We start from the raw sequence: 3,837 nt of genomic DNA on the forward strand, positions 1-3,837 counted from the left end.
CGGCAGATGTCCCAGCAGCCACAGCACTTTGGAGAGTCGTGTCTTCAGTTGAAAAAAAGGAGAGGGGAAAGCTACTGCCGGTCCTGGGTTTCTGTACCTTATAGCTTCTCCAACTCAGGGCACTGTGACAGGAGGCAGTGGGTTAGATATGAACACAAAGGAAGGGAGCAAACATCTGATCCAGCCTGATTAACTAAGAAGGGGCAGTTCCACTCCAGGGAATAGCCCTCATCGATCTGTTAAACACATTAACAGCTGATGGACTGGCTTTCCAATCACCACAGGCAACAAGCAGCACCGAAAGGAGGAGAAGAAAGTGTGTTCACTAAGCACATGCGCAGTAGAAGCCAAATGATGAAGCAGAACTATGGGGGGCCTACACAGTAGGAGACAAAAGGGCACCTATGAAGGGGAGGAGACGACCCTGGGGAAGTCTGGGAAGAAGACTGGATAGGACAAGGGTACCAAACCCCAGAAGATCTAGGAAAGGGATTGGATGGGGGAGGCATTAGCATAACCTGGGAAAAGCCAGGAAAGAAATTGGATAATTTGAGAAAAAAAAAAAACATTATCCCCTTTCCAAACCCAAGAAAATATCATTAAAATTTAACAAAGGCCATTGCCAAGGAGCAGCATGCAGCCCAGGCGTTATCTAGTCTTGGCAACCGATATGCAGATGGGGGAAGTGAGGTACAGAGAAGTTAAGTAACTTTCTCAAGGTCACACAGCTAAGAATTCTGATGCCATCCAGGAGCAGCTACTGGGATAGGTTACTGGAGCCTCCATGCTGGGGTGATGGCGCTGCACCTCTGGGCCCTGACCCTCCTGGGCCCGGTGGGCACCAATGCCCTGGAAGCTAGACCTCTTCCACAGTGAGATGGAGCTGAACCCTCTGGTTGTGGATGAGACATGGGGCATGGTGTACCTGGGGGCAGACCGACAATGTCGACCAGCTCCTGCCGCTAGACCCTCTGGGAAAGGGCCTCATCAAGTGTGGCAGTATTTTCAAGGACATCTGTGCCCTGCCTGCCCTTTCTTCTCTCTGGCCATACTTGTGCGCTCTAGTAAATCTTGCCAGTGTGGCTCAGATCCTCCTTTGCGACTGTCCCTAACATGCTTTTCCCACAACATCACAAGGACCTGTTTCCAGACCAGTTCACCTCCAGCAACAAAACCAATGCTTTGCCAATTTTTATCATATAATTTTATGTTCTTCTTGGGTTTCATATTTTGCCATCTCCTCCATCAGCAACACTTACTGTTAATATTTAAGATATGAACTGCCTTCATCTTTTTCTCTTCCTTTATCCCTACCTTTTATGGATATTTCTAGTCCTTTATGCCTATTTATGTATCCACTGGCAGATCCAAAGGAATGTGCAGAGACCAGAGGCAGCCATCGGGAGGATCAATTAAGCACAATGAACTTTTCCATAAATGGTATTTAACCTGGATGCACATGCTCCTCCAAAATAACCCCGGCATCTAGTTTCTTTGGCAAAAGTAAAACTGCGAATGGAAGTCATCACCCTGGGCATTTTAGAAGTAGCTTCCTTGGTGGCTACATTTGGCTGTGACAAGTCTTAGAAGAAAGTGGGAGAAATATACTGCAGGAGGAATAGGAGTAATCCTCGGAGAAGCTCAATGCACAACTTCACAATCGAGGCCGCTTATGCCTTTGGGAGAGTCTGTTCAGAATCTTGCAACCTGCAGTGCGAAGTTAAAGTTTGTTAGCAGGGGTGTCTTTAGATGAGAGAGAGAGAGAGAGAGAGAGAGAAAGAGAGAGAGAGAGGAAGAGGATGAGAGCAAGGTAAGGAAAGGGATGCAAAGGCAGGTAGAGATTAGGAATGTTGTGTCCAGAGCCCTTCTTCCAAGCCTGGGGTTCCTCAGTTTTCACACTGCCAGGAAGTGGGTAGGGGGAGAAGGTGTCCTATCTTAGGCAGCTGGGGAATGCTCTAGAGTGGGTGGCTTAAATAACAGAAATTTATTCTCGCACAGTTCTGAAGGGGGAGGTTTGGTGGGGAGGGGGTTCAGTAGAATATCCATCCATTTTCCAGGTGTTGTTGTCAGGATCGTGGTCTCCACTCACTGGTCAGAGCCAGGGCAGGGGTCATTACTCATTGCAGCTGGTCCTGGTGTCACCACCTGGTTTTGCTGCTTTTCTGAGGCCTACATGGTATCTCAGGGAGGTCACCTTCTGTAAACCACTCCACCGGTTTGTTCAGCTAGCTGTCTCAGTTTCTCTGTGCACTTGCCCTGGCTGACTGGCCTGTCCACAGGTGTGGGCTCTTTTTGTGAATTGCCGATGTCCATCTTACTGTGTCAGAGTGAGCTCTTTGGTGTCTCCTCTTATAAAAAGCACTAATTCCATCACAATAGCCACACGCTTAGAACCGCATCTATACCTAATTACCTTCCCCAAACGGAAACTCCATCTCTTAATACCCTCTCACTGTCATTATTCCTTCAACATAAAAACAGAAAATTTGGTGGTGGTGATGGTGGTAGGGTTGGGGGAATGGTACACATTTTAGTGCATAGCAATCCTGAACTAAATAAAAGACGTGCATTTAGCGATGCTGCCACTGACTAATCATTTGACATCAGATCGATCACTATCAGCCTGAAATCCTGTTGGCTGCTCTGTGAAATGACAATGGAAAGGCATGCTTGCCTGCTTGCCGCAGAATGTCAAAGTAGATTGACTTCCTCGATCTTTCTGCAGGGGACAATCAAAGTGACTCTTAAAGAAGAATTAGAAGTCTTAGGGATTAGAAATCTCCTTTCAGACTCTTACACGTGATTGGCTTTTTTAAGAGCCGTTTGCATCCTTTCATTCTTCTGTCATGATGGTTGATTTAATGGCAAGCTGTATGTGACTACATGTGGCGTCTGTTATCTGACTATGAGCATCTATTACCACGCTGAACTACAAGTTCATTTTCTACGTTCTCAATGACACCAGCAGCTCTTGCTTTTGTGACCTTCTCAGAAGATGGATGGCATTTCATCAGTGCCGGCAAGTTGCGTGCCTCCTAGCTGATTCCTGCCAACGATGTTATTTTACATATATCCAAACCGTACTCTCCCTCTAGGATTATGTCTAGGCTTTCCCCTGTTGGAGCTGCAGGCATATATAGATACATCCTCAAATGTCTGTGTGTGGGAAGCAAGTTGGGAAGAGGCATGCATGGACAGAGCTGCAAATCATTTGTGAAAGAGATGATGCCTTCTTTCTTATGACTTTTCTTAAGTTGTCACTCCTATGACCATAGAACAGAAGCCCAGCATCATAGTGTTGAGACTAAGTTTTCAAAGCAACTTCCATTTACTTGCTATGGAAATCACCTAGATTCTTTGAACTCATTTCTTGATTCATAAGCTGAAATAATAATACCTAAATTATAGATTTTCAATATGTGAAATGTTATAATAAAGTTTACACAGTATAATTTATGTGTTCAATAAATGGTAGCTAATATTATTATTTAATCATTGATGTTCTATCATCATCATCATCATCATCATCATCATCATTATCATCTCTGAAGGATTCACAAGCTCACACATCACAAGTCAGGTCTAAAACATTGTGGAACATTATAATGTGGGTATTTAATATTCAAACTTATGTGAATGTTAAAAGACTGGCATTTTCACCTCAGAGTAATAATTTAACTCTCTAGGTTTAAACCTTTCTTTCTTTTTTAAAACTTTTTAAAATTTATTTAAGTTTATTAAAACTATTTATTTATTTTTTGGTTAATCCTCACCCAAGGATATATATATTTTTTTTAGTATATAAACATTGAAATTTTATTTTTTCTCTTTATTGAT

Source organism: Myotis davidii, unplaced genomic scaffold, assembly GCF_000327345.1.
Source record: "Myotis davidii unplaced genomic scaffold, ASM32734v1 scaffold2261, whole genome shotgun sequence".
NCBI lineage: Eukaryota > Metazoa > Chordata > Mammalia > Chiroptera > Vespertilionidae > Myotis > Myotis davidii.